The sequence below is a fragment of the Hypanus sabinus genome, chromosome 11 (genome assembly GCF_030144855.1).
Source record: "Hypanus sabinus isolate sHypSab1 chromosome 11, sHypSab1.hap1, whole genome shotgun sequence".
Taxonomy (NCBI): domain Eukaryota; kingdom Metazoa; phylum Chordata; class Chondrichthyes; order Myliobatiformes; family Dasyatidae; genus Hypanus; species Hypanus sabinus.
The window spans coordinates 7,872,908-7,886,481 of NC_082716.1; the positions used below are offsets into that span (position 1 = coordinate 7,872,908).

General features: G+C 45.6%; 1 long non-coding RNA gene across 1 annotated transcript in view; it reads left to right on the forward strand.

The window, feature by feature from the left end:
• The first annotated feature begins 5,664 nt into the window (after window positions 1–5,664).
• LOC132401526 (uncharacterized) overlaps window positions 5,665–13,574 on the forward strand; it is a 170,451-nt gene continuing 162,541 nt past the window's right edge. Inside the window, exon 1 of the long non-coding RNA XR_009514594.1 lies at window positions 5,665–5,781. This is a non-coding gene — a long non-coding RNA (uncharacterized LOC132401526). The remainder of the gene's footprint in view (window positions 5,782–13,574) is intronic.

The window sequence follows — 13,574 nt, forward strand, 5'->3', positions numbered from 1 at the left end:
TTTGTTCATTACTGCCCCATTTATGAAGACACAATGAAAATCTTACCTTGCATACTGTTCATACAGAACATTGAGGTAGAGCAAGGCAAAACAATAACAATGCTGAATAAAGTGTAAAAGGCGCTGAAAGAGCACAATGCTGGTAAAGGATCAAGGGCATGATCATAGCAACTACATTATGAGGCCAAGAATCCATTTTATTGTACAAAAGTTTTGCTCAAGAGTCTGATAGCAGTGGGATAGAAGCTGTTCTCAAGACTGGTGGTAAGAGCTTTCAGGCTTTTGTATCTTGATCCCAGTGAGAAGGAAGAGAAGAAAGAATGTCCAGAGAGGGTGGCTGCTTTACTGAGGCAGCAAGAAAAGTAGACAGAGTTCATGGAGGGAGGTTGGCTGCTGTGACGTGCTGAGCTATGTCCACCACTCTATGCAGTTTCTTCCAGTCACGTGTGGCGCAGTTACCATACCAAGCCATTATGCATTCTGACAGAATGCTTTTTATAGTGTTTCAGTAAAAGTTGGTTAAGAGTCGGCAGAGCCATGCACATTTTCTTAGCCTCCCTGAGGAAGCAGAGACATCAGTGAGCCCATAAACTCAGAGACCAAGACTCCACAGCCTCTGAATGACAGAATTGCAAAGGTTCACCACTCTCTGTGTGAAGATATTTCTTCTCATCTCAACCCTCGTCATTGCAACTCTGATTCTAGATTTGTAGCCAAGTGGAACAGCTTCCCTATATTCACCCATGTGCAGGGGAGAAGGTGCCAGAGATAGTGTGGGAGAGAGCAGAGACACAGCTGGCATGCTGCAGTTCGTTGCTGAATTGGGGAGTGGCCACCCCCATCAGCGCACCTCTCTAGTGATTGCGTAGTGGAAGACAAAGCTGGTCTTTGTCTGCAGCTGTACTTGTGAGATGAGAAACTGTTGTGTGCTTGTTCTTGCAGAGACGTGGCTCCAGGACAACATCCCATGCACCATCATTTTGCAGGCCATGACACTCAAGAGCTTGGGTTAATATTATTTATTATATCTGTATGTGCTGTTGTGACTATATGTTCTGTGTGCTGTGTGTGACCGCATGTACTGAGTTTTGCACCTTGGCTGCGAAGGAGCGCAGTTTCATTTAGCTGCACACATGTGCGTAGTTCATCTTCTGGGGCATTGGCCACCAACAGCAGCTAGCCAGAGTCCTCTGTCATGGGCTGAAAGTTGATTGGCTCTGTAGCTTCTGCCTTCACCACACAACTTCGTACATCTTCTTGGTGAAGATCCTTCCTCTGCCAGGGCTGAGGTCTTTGGAGTTCTGTTGGTGTTTCCACAGCTCTGGATTATTATGGGATGGGGTTGCTGGCCCCATGCCCCACCCTCCTCCTTTTGCAGCTGGGCATGCAACCATCCATGGCAAGTTATGTGTATGGTTGAATGATAATGAAACTTGAACTTGAACATCAAGACCTGTATGAATGTGATAGGGTTCATAGTCAAAGAACACTGAGGCTGTCTACAAGAAGGGTCAGAGCCATCTCTATTTCCTGAGGAGAATGAGGTCGGTTAACATCTGCCAGACGATGCTGAGGATGTTCTACGAGTCTGTGGTGGCCAGTGCTATCATGTTTGCCGCTGTGTGCTGGGGCAGCAGGCTGAGGGTAGCAGACACCAACAGAATCAACAAACTCATTCGTAAGGCCAGTGGTGTTGTGGGGGTGGAACTGGACTCTCTGATGGTGGCATCTGAAAAGAGGATGCTGTCCAAGTTGCTTGCCATCTTGGACAATGACTCCCATCCACTCCATAATGTACTGGTTAGGCACAGGAGTACATTCAGCCAGAGACTCATTCCACCGAGATGTAACACTGAGTGTCATAGGAAGTCATTCCTACCTGTGGCCATTAAACTTTACAACTCCTCCCTCGGAGTGTCAGACACCCTGAGCCAATAGGCTGGTCCTGGACTTATTTTTCCACTTGGCATGATTAACTTATTATTATTTAATTATTTATGGTTTTATATTGCTATATTTCTTCACTATTCTTGGTTGGTGCGGCTGTAACGAAACCCAATTTCCCTCGGGATCAATAAAGTATGTCTGTCTGTCTGTCTGTTCACAGAACATAGAACAGTACAGGAAAAAGGCATTTCAGTTCACAATGTCTATGTTGAATAGGAAGCCCTATTATACAAATCCCTCTACCTGTACATGATCCATATCCTTCCATTCTCTGCATATTCACATGTCTATCTAGAAGCCTGGGTGGTGGGGTGGAGATACGTCTCTACCAAAGGAAGTGTAAGGCCGTCCTTCCCTCTACTGGCCTGCAGGTCACCCTTGGGTAAGGTGTAGCACCTGCTTAACCCCCCACCTGAGCAGGGTCATGTGAAGTCATGGGAGCAAGTGTTGGATGGTCGTCTGAGCAGCTGGTACACATCACAAGTCCTGGTTATGTGACCACGGACACCAGGCAGACAATCTTTGAAGAGTATTGATAATGGTTGGGGTCACTCATCTTGCAAAGACACTGCCCAGAAGAAGTCAATGGCAAAATACTTCTGTAGAAAAAGTTGCAAAGAACAATCATGGTAAGAAGACCATGATCGCCCGTGTCTTACAACATGGTGCATAATGATGATGAAGATTGAAAAGCCTCTTAAATGTCACTATGGTATCTACTTCCACCCTAGCATTGGCAGCTGATTCTGGGCACAAGCCACTCTCTGCATGTATAAAAAAAAACTTGCTCAGAGAATATAAACCAATATAGAACACGGATCAAAGAAAACACAGCAGAGGAGCAGGCCCTTCAGCCCATGATGTGTGTACTAAACATGAGGTCCATTTAAACTGTACGTAGTCTTCATCCTTCAACTTCCTGCTTGTCCATTGTCTGCCCAAATGCCTCTTAAGCATTGCTCTGGTATCTGCTTCCACCACCTCCCTGGCATCATGTTCCGGCTATCTGCCACTTTCTGTTTAAAGACTCTTCTGATCTTTCACCCCATCACCTTAACTCTGTGCCCTATCATATTTGAGACTGTGAAAAAACATCTCTGACTTTTTAACTGTCTATGTCTCTCAGAATTTTAGAGTCTTCCACTGAGTTTCCCCTCAGCCTCTGACGCTACTGAGAAGCCAAACCAAATTCATTTATTTTCATTTTATTTATTCTATTTTTATTCAGAGTTGCAGCACAGGTACTGGCTTTTCTGGTCCAATGAGCCCGCACCACCCAATTACACACTCGTGTCCGATTAAGCGATTAACCAGATTGACTTTGGAACGTGGGAGGGAACTGGAGCACCCAGAGGAAACCCACGCAGTTACAGAGAGAACGTACAAACTCCTTACAGACAGCGGTGGGGATTGATCCCTGGTTGCTGTCCTGTAATAGCGATATGCTAAAAGCTATGCTATCATGGCTGTTGTCTGTTCAACCTCTCCTTAGAGCTCATGTTATCTCATCCAGGCAGCATCTTCTGCTCCACACTCCAAAGCCTTCTCATCCTTCCTGCAAAGGGGCAGCCTTTACATAAGCACAGACCCTTCCAGTCCAACGAGCCCACACTGCCCAATCACACCCACGTGACCAATCAACCTCCTTACCCGTCCATCTTTGGAATGTGCGAGGAAACCCATGGGGTCGTGGGGAGAACTTACAATCTCCTTAGAGACAGCAGTGGGAATCGAACCTCAGTCATTTCTTTGGAATAATATGCATTCTTGGGATATGGGAATTGTCAGCAAGGCCAGTGGTTATTGGCCATCAGAGGATTTGGATCTAAAGTTTTGGATTCAAATCCCCCCTTGACAGCTGGTGTATTTAAAGACAAGTAATTAAGTTAATCTGAAATATCAAACCCGTCTCTGTCCTGGCATCCATGAAGCCACAAGCTTGTTGCAGAATCCCAAATGGTTCCTGAGGGAATCTGCAGCCTCATCTCCTCCTGCTTATTTGGCATGTTGGGAAAGAGGATACCTTGTATCCAGTTGTGGGTTCTTGAGTGGCTGACGAGGCCAATGACTGAACTACTGTTGGGACAGGAGCAGTCATAGAGCAACACAGTATAGAAACAGGCCCTTCAGCCCAATGAGACTTCTAGCTGACTTGCAGACAATGGGCATTCAATTTCCCTAGTGGACTTCAGACTCACAGACCCAGGACTAAGGTTGTTGGGCCTTGACTTCATGACTTCTTATTGACCTTTGGTTGCTAGGACCTTTGGTATAAACCTTAGGACAGGCTAATAACAAGACTCTGTTTGGCCTCATTGTGGAAGTGGAGGAGGCCACGGACAACATTGTGAGTTTATGGAAGCTGGTGCAGAAGAGAACTAAAGGCCTGTGTAGATCAGCGTTGATAGTATTGAATAATGGGTCAAGTTTCAAGTTCGAGGTTATTGTCATTCAACCATACATATGCCTACAACTAAATGAAACAATATTCCTCAGGAAACAAGGTGCACAACATATACTGTATCACATATAGCACACAAATAATATTAACAGATAAAAATGTATTCTGTAGATGTGCAAGTTGACATATACAATATATAATTAAATATAAAACAGTATTACTGTTACTGTATAGCTCAGGGCCCACACCTCCAGGTTCTGTTATTACCCTTCAACCATCAGGCTCCTGAACCAGAGGGGATAACTTCACTTGCCCTATCATTGAAATATTCCTACAACCTATGGACTCCCTTTCAAGGATTCTTTATCTCAAGTGCTTGATATTTATTGCTAATTTATTTATTATTATTTCTTTCTATTTACACAGGTTTCTATTTTCATAGCTTGTTGTCTTTTTACACACTGGCGGAATGTCCAAATTGGTGCAGTCCTTCATTCTTTCTATTATGGTTATTATTCTATGGATGTATTGAGTATGCCTGTAAGAAAATTAATCTCAGGGTTGTATATGGTGACAGGTATGTACTTTGAACATTGATGCTGTCATAAATGATGTGAACTGGGTGGTAGCGGGGTGTTCAGAAGTCTCACAGCCTGGGGGAAGAAGCTGTTCCCCAGACCATTGTCCTGGTTCTTATACTGCAGCATCTTTTACCTGATGGCAGGAGGTCAAAGAGATTGAAGCATGGATGGGAGGGTCCTTGAAAAGGCTGAGGGCTCTGCAAATGCAGCAGTTCTGATGTGTATTTTGGATGGGGAAGTGGGGAGGGAAGCGATCTTTCCACAGTCCTCACAATCAGTTTGCAGGGTCTTGCAGTCAGACGCCCAGCAATTCTCACACCAGACGGTGGTACGGCTAGCCGGGGTAGGTTTGGGTGGCCGAGTGGCTTGCTCCTGCTCCTATTTTGTCCTTTTTCTGTGCCAGGATATGCTGCCACCCATTTTGTTATGCAGAACACACTTGCAACACAGCCTCGTGCATCTCATTATGTGCGTCTGTAGGACCTAGTGAATTATGTACAAGAGTCATCAACTGCGTCTTAATTCATTGCACTTAACTTCCAATGGTCACCCATCTGGCCGAGACAGCCGGACACAAAGAACTGAGACAGAATATGAGTCATGTCCTGAGCTGGCGAGTTCACGTATGAATAAGTAATGTCATGCTGAGGATTACACAGTAATTCCATATTCATGAGTTAATTTGTTCCCTATTGAATGAAGTAAAGCCATTTATTAAGTGTTATGTGCATGCTTTCCTGGTTCTTGGCATTACAAGGGGGCTGCTCTCCAGGGACACAAGACTTTGGAGTCACAATCACTGAGTGGCTACACATATGGCTTTCATTGCAGGCCGACCGGGACCAGAATTAGGTAAGTCTTGTTACAACCTTGGTGAGATCACACCCAGAGTAATGAGCATAGAACGTAGAACAGTGCAGTACAGGTCCTCCTGCCCTACTCTAAGATTAATCTAACCCATCCCTCCATTTTCTATCATCCATATGTCTAATTGCCCCTAATGTATCTGTCTCTACCACCACCCTTAGTAGGTTGTTCCATGCACCCACCACTCCCTGTGTAAAAAATTACTTACCTCTGACATCCCCACCCTCCGTACTTTCTTTGGGTCAGTTTAAAAGCATGTCCACTGGTTTTCCACCCTGGGGAAAATGTCTCTGGCTATCCACACTGTCTTTGCCTTTTGTAATCTGTACACCTCTATCAAGTCACCTCTTATCCTCCGAACTCATTCCCTGTAAGACATGCCCTCTAATCCAGGCAGCAGCCTGGTAAATCTCTATATATAGTTTTGGCGACTTATTTAAAATGGATGTACTTATGCCAGTGTCAGTTCAGGGAAGATTCAGTAAGTTTATCAGAGACACAAGAGATTCTGCAGATGCTGCAAGTTCAGAGCAAAACACACACACACACACCCACACACACACTCGCACACACAGACACAGACACACACACAGACACACTCGCACACACAGACACACACACACACACACACTCGCACACACAGACACACACACACACACCCACACACACTCGCACACACAGACACACACACACACACACACACACACTTGCACACACAGACACACACACACACACACACACACACACGTCTTTTTTTTAGGCTGAGATTCATCATTAGAAGGTTGTGACTTGTAATGGCAAGTCCTGATATCTAGGCAGTTTTCATCTGTGATATCTAAGTCTCTGTTCGAAATGGGCATCTCTCTATTCTGAGGCTGTGCCCTCTGGTCCTCTGGTTCTGGACTCACCCACTGTAGGAAACAACCTCTCCACTTCCACTCTCTCTCAACTTTTCAAAATTCAATTGGTTTCAATGAGATTCCCCCCTCATTCTGCTAAACTCCAGCAAGTACAGGCCCAGAGCCATCTGACTCGTGGGTATCCTCTGGGTACTCCTCTTTCCTCCCACAGTCGGTCGGTAGGTTACTTGGTCGTTGTAAATTGTTCTGTGATCTGGCTGGGGTTAAATCAGGAATTACTGGGCAGCTTGGCTCAAATAAATTAATGAAACACTCCTCATACGTTAGTCCTTTCATTCCTAGTATCATTCTTGTGAACCTTAACAGCAAGGACAAAGACTTCAGGTGTGTATGAACACTGTCACCTTCATGTGCTCACCTCACCCCCACGTCCTCTCGGAGAAACTATAGTGACATTGAGGAGGCTGTTGGAGAGTCACATGCATGCTCAGGGAATGAGGAGATATGGCTCATGTACAGCTGGAAGAGATTTTGTTTAATTTGGCTTCATGTTTGACACATCCACTCTCTCTGGTCCTTTCAATATTCGTTAGGTAATTGGTTTAATGTTATCAGATAAAAGGAGATATTTTGTTTGCTCACTATCCATACACCAGCATGGGAGTTTAACAGTTAGTGTAACACTTTACCGCACCAGCAGCTGCAAGGTTTCCTCTGCTGCCTGTGTGACGTTTGTACGCGACTGGTGCTGGTGAAGCTCAGCAATTACTTTCCAGCAGGAAACAAATCAAAAAATACTGACTTCTTTATGAATCACACTTTTCTGGTATTTGATCTCTGCTATCAATAGCCTGTAATTTCCCGTTCGGAGTTGAGTTTTTGAACTGCCTGTACTACCTGGCATTTTTGTGGTTTGAACCGAAGTCACAATGGTGGAGGATGGTTGCACCGTACACACATTGATAATAAATGTACTTTGACTGTGTTGATCTATCCTGGGTGCTCTGGTTTCCTCCCACATTCCAAAGTCATGCGGGTTAGAGTTAGTAATTTGTGGGCAAGCTATGTTGCTGCCGGAACACTGGCCACATTTGTAGGCTGCCCAAGGCCCAGCCTCGTTGATTTAATTTAGTGCAAATGTATGTTTCAATGTTTCTGAGTAAAAAACTTACCCCTGACATCTCCTCTGTACCTACTCCCCAGCACTTTAAGCTGTGTCCTCTTGTGGCAACCATTTCAGCCCTGGGAAAAAGCCTCTGACTATCCACACGATCAATGCCTCTCATCATCTTGTACACCTCTGTCAGGTCACCTCTCATCCTCCGTCGCTCCAAGGAGAAAAGGCCGAGTTCACTCAACCTATTCTCAAAAGGCATGCTCCCCAATCCAGGCAACATCCTTGTAAGAATACGTACATGACGCTGGAAGAACTCAGCAGGTCAGGCAGCATCCATGAGAAAAGAGTAGCCAACGTTTCCGGCCGAGACCCTTCATCAGGAATAGGGGGGAAGAGAGGGCCGAAGCCCAGTAATAGAGATAGGGGAGGGGGTAGGGCCTAGAGGCGCCAGGTGGAAAACCAATCAGAGGAAAGATGAAGGGGGGAGGGGATAAGCATGAAAGAACTGTAGAGATAAAGGAGCAGAAAGTTGAAAGAGGAGAGAGGCAGAGAGGGACCTGGGATAGGGGAAGGGGGAGGGAAGTACCGGAAATTGGAGAGTTCAATGTTCATACCTGGTCCACACGTCCCTCCCCACGGAACTCCCACCTGGCACTTATCCCTGCAAGCGCAAATGCTACACCTGTCCCCACACCTCCCCCCTTGCCACCATTCCGGGCCCCAGACAGTCCTTCCAGGTGAGGCAACACTTCACCTGCGAGTCTGCTGGAGTCGTCTATTGCATCCGGTGCTCTCGGTGCGGCTTCCTCTACATCAGTGAGACCCGACACAGATTGCGGGACCGCTTCATCGAGCACCTCCGCTCCATCCGTCACAATAGACAGGACCTCCCGGTTGCCAACCACTTCAACTCTGCCTCTCATTCCCTTCTAGATATGTCCATATATGGCATTCTCTACTGCCATGATGAGGCCAAACTCAGGTTGGAGGAGCAACACCTCATCTACCGTCTGGGTAGCCTCCAGCCTGGTGGTATGAACATTGAATTCTCCAATTTCCGGTAATTCCCTCCCCCTCCCCCTTCCCCTATTCCAGGTCCCTCTCTGCCTCTCTCCCCTTTCAACTTTCTGCTTCTTTATCTCTACGGTTCTTTCATGCTTATCCCCTCCCCCCTTCATCTTTCCTCTGATTGGTTTTCCACCTGGCACCTCTAGGCCCTACCCCCTCCCCTATCTCCATTACTGGGCTTTGGCCCTCTCTTCCCCCCCCCCCCCATTCCTGATGAAGGGTCTCGGCTGGAAACGTTGGCTACTCTTTTCTTACGGATGCTGCCTGACCTGCTGAGTTCTTCCAGCGTTGTGTACGTATTCTTTGATCCACAGCCTCCGCAGTTGTATTTTTGTGTTTTAACATCCTTTTAAATCTCCTCTGCACCCTTTCTATGGCTTTCACATCTTTCCTGTAGTGAGGCGACCAGAACTGAGCACAGTTTGGGGACACTGATGTCCAGTGGCAAGGTTTGTATCCCCCATAATGTATCCGGGGTAACCCAGAATGGACTGCAGACATACAACAACTCAATCAACTAACGATCTGCTGAACTCAGCAGGCTTGAGGAAAGGGAGGCCAAACTATCTGGCTGAAACTCTGCATCAGGACAAAAATAATTGGTGTCATGTGAGGGATCTCTCAGGATCTGAAGTGGGAGCAGAACATCAGCTCCATCCTGAAGAAAGCCCAGCAGCGGATGTACTTCCTGCGGCTCTTGAGGAAATATGGTCTGCCTCAGGAATTGCTGCTGCAGTTCTACACTGCAGTCATTGAGTCTGTCCTGTGCACCTCCATCACTGTGTGGTTTGGAGCCGCCACCAAGCAGGATAGAACCAGACTACAGCGCACAGTGAGGACTGCCGAGCGCATCATTGGAGCCTCCCTGCCTCTATTGTGGACCTGTACTCTTCCAGGTTGAAGAAGAGGGCGGGGAACATCATAAAGGACTCCTTCCATCCTGCGCACGGACTGTTTGAACTGCTTCCGTCTGGTAGGTGCTTCAGATCCCTCCAGACTAAGACTAATAGGCACTGGAGAAGTTTTTTCCCTACTGCGGTCACTTTGCTGAACAGTTAACTGCCGGTTAACTGTCGGCTAACTATTACTTGGATTGCACTACCTGTATGTATAATCTATATTTTCATTTATATTTATCATTATTATTGTTATGAGCAGAGAGACAACATCTGCCGGAAGTAAATTCCTTGCATGTGCACAGGTACTTGGCGATTAAAGTCTGATTCTGATTCTGATAAACAGTGGCCAGGACATTGAGAAAGGATTTCCTTGGCTGAAACCCTGCAATGGGACCACCACAATGGGAACAACTCAATGGCTGATACAAGTGTGAATGAGATATCACTCTTGTGTGGCATACTTCGCTGATTTGGTTTGACGGAAATGACGCGCTTCGCCGTGTGTTCCGATGTTTTGATCTACATTGTGACAAGTAAAGCTAATCACAGAAATACTCTCACTCCATTTCTCCTGGTTATAAATTAGTAATTGCTGTCCTAACACTGGACCAGCTATTCGAGAGAGAAGACTAAGATTGGATGTCATTACTGCTGAAACATCTATGTTTCATGCACACATACACACACACTCACAAACACGCACACACACAGTCACACACACACATGCACTCTCATACACAAACACTCACACACACTATCCAAAACCAATTCCTCAGTGAGACCGCAGACCCTCGGGCATGCTTGCACAGAATTAATTGTGTCCGCACCCCCTGCATGTAGCTCATTATAGAAGAACTTCCTTGGCTGATTTGGAAACAATTCAATTCATGAATATTCAATTGTCTCATAATCCTCAGCATGTCATTACCTATTCATATGTAAACTCACCAAGCTGAGGGCATGACTTTTTCATTTCGTCTCATTTTGTCCTCTGTGTCCAGACTGTTTTAGAGTGAGGTGGGGGTGCTGGCTGCACATGAATGAATTAAGATGTAAATAATATCTCCAGTACATGATTCATCAGATCCTACAGTCACATAATGAGTTAGGTGAAATTTCTAAAATATCTTTGCCTCTTCACCTCCCTCTCTATTTTCTCTCTTTATTCTTTTCTGCTTCTCACCTACCTATCACCTCCCTCTAGTGCACCTCCTCCTTCTCTTTCTCCCACGGTCCACTCTGTTCTCTTGTCAGATTCCTTCTTCTTCAGCCTTTACCTCTTCCACCTATCCCCTCCCAGATTTTCGCTTCATCCTCCCTCCCCACCCACCACCTTCCCTCTCACCTTGTATTAGCTATCACCTGCTAGTTTGTACTCCTTCCTCCTTCCCCTACCTTCTTATTCTGGCTTCATTTCCCCACCCCCTTCCTTTTCAGTCCTGATGAAGGGTCTCGGGCTAAAATATTATTTATTCCTCTTCATAGAAGCTGCCTGACCTGCTGAGAACCTCCAGCATTTTGTGTGTTACATTTTTAAAATATATGATTAGATATTTGGTCAAACTTTTGTTCAAGTCTTTAAACATCCTCTCAAATATTTCTGTCTAGACTTCTGCAACATTATTTTAAAATACTAGCTTGCTTCGTCACATATACATCAGATCATACAGTGAAATGCATCATCTGCATCAAATCGAATCAGCGAGGGCTGTGCTAGCAGCCCGCAAATGTCACCACACACCAACATCGCAAGCCCATAAATTACCTGACGCTAATCAGAAACACGGAGCGTATCAGCAGATGTTGGAAATCCAGAACAGCACACACAAAATGCAGGAGGAACTAGCAGCACATGCAGCACCTATGGAAAAGAGTAAGCAGTTAATGTTTCGAGCTGAGACCCTTCTTCAGGACTCAGTACGCCTTTAGACTGTTGGAGGAAACTGGAGCACCAGGCGGAAACCCTCCCAGAGCTGGCAGACCAACAGGTTTCGAGCAGACTAAGGGTATCTTTCACCAAGCTGATGATCTTCCGGCAGCACTTGATGTCCATCTCCGATGTCCCTGGGTATAGCCCGTAGATCAGAGAATTCCCTGTTACGCAACTGCTCGGGAAGAACTGTGACACGGGCACTTGCATCATTTCCCACACCTTCTTTGCAAACCCACAGTCCACAAAGAGGAGAGCAAAGTAATGGATCGGTGGTATTCTGAGGAAAAACTCACACAGAGTGGAGGGGTTTTGGAGCTCCTGGATGAAAGCATCAAGCCGATTCTTACCACATTAAGTGAATATGTCTGTAGACTAATGCCAGGAGACAGGGTGTCACTTTCTTGTTAGTTGGTGGGCTGAGGTGTATGGCACTAATTTGATGGATTAAGATGTCTGTGTCCTAGACCTGAGTTTTGATTTCTCCTTAGCCCTACCGTGGAAGGAGATGCCAGAGCCAACTGTATGCTGCTTGATTCCATGCTGGGATGGGGCCTGGCTCCTCCTGTTGGTGCTGCCCTGCAGTGTTTGCTCGGTGGAAATCAAGCTGGATTGTACTTATCTGTGGCTGCACTTGCGTGAGATGAGGAACTGCTGTGAGTTTGTTTTTGAAGAAACGTGGCTCCATTAATGCACCATCAAACTTCAGGCCATGACACTCAGGGACTTGGTGTATATATTTATATTATAGTTTTGTAACTCTTTGTTTCTCTGCTATCATGATTCATCATCATAATCTGTGCTGTGTCATATGACGTAGGCGATCCTGGCTTCACGACCATGATTGCTCTTGGCAAATTTTTCTACAGAAATGGTTTGCCATTGCCTTCTTCTGGGCAGTGTCTTTACAAGATGACCTCAGCCTTTATCAATACTCTTCAGTGGTTGTCTGCTTGGTGTCAGTGGTTGCATAACTAGGTCTTGTGATATGCACCAGCTGCTCATACGACCACCCACCACCTGATCCCATGGCTTCACTTGACCCTGATCGGGTGGGGGTGGGGGTTAAGCAGGTGCTACGCTTTGTCCAAGGGTGACCTACAGGATAGCAAGCAGAGGGAAGGAGTGCCTTACACCTCCTCTGATAGAGAAGTATCTCCAACTGCCACCCATAATTATATGTGCTATGTGCTGCATTCATGTGTATAGTTGAATGTCAATTAAATATAAACTTGAACTTGAACTTCGCCACCATTTTCCTGCCAAGGAAAAGTAGATATATGATGTTTGTATGTCCAACTGAATTCACATTTTGGCTAGTCTGTCATTACTGGCTTAAAATGTATACAAAGTCTGTGACCTACTTGAAGCAAAAAGCATACCCAAATCCTCCCAAGCAAATTAAGCCATTTTGGGGACACTGTTTAATTATTGTGACCCTTTCACTCTTCTCTTTTCTGTTAAATATCAGTAATCTGCTTGTTCCCAGGAGATGTCTTCTGTGAAATCAAATCTCATCAACGTTTTGTTACGATATGCAGCAGACTCTGACTCTCCGTAATATGGATAGCAGGACTGGCCCCTTTAAGGTCTCAAGCCACCCCGCTAATCGGTGGCCATGTTTGGTGCTGGGATTTTAATACTTAAAGAGCGCCTGAACTGAGATTCTATTTTGGATTCTCATCTAGCATCTAGTTTAGAACCCTGTCCTTATTTCAGTCTCGTATTGTGTCTGAATTCAGGTCTTGGATATTCTGCATTTAGGTTCTACCCATTTTCGCCTATGTCTCTCAACACACATTAGAAATATAATGACAATTTCAATAGAACATAGAGCAGTACAGCACAGGAACAGGCCCTTCAGCTCACAATGTTGTGCTGAACCAATTAAATTAGTAATCAAA